Genomic DNA, 224 nt, shown 5'->3' on the forward strand with positions numbered 1-224 from the left:
GATAGGTATTTCTTTATCTTCCTCCATATATTAAATAGTGAAATCCACAAGAAAGATAAATTTATCAACTTATACTAACACATCTTCTATAACTCACTTAGGATATGTAACTAAACAATCTGCTAACTGAAGAGTTACAGAAATAGGTGAGACTTCTCCTAATCCTAATCTCTTGAAAATTGATAGAGGCATAAGATTAATACTGGCTCCCAAATCACATAAAG

The sequence above is a fragment of the Phalaenopsis equestris genome, unplaced genomic scaffold, assembly GCF_001263595.1.
Source record: "Phalaenopsis equestris unplaced genomic scaffold, ASM126359v1 Scaffold232408, whole genome shotgun sequence".
NCBI classification, from domain to species: Eukaryota; Viridiplantae; Streptophyta; class Magnoliopsida; order Asparagales; family Orchidaceae; genus Phalaenopsis; species Phalaenopsis equestris.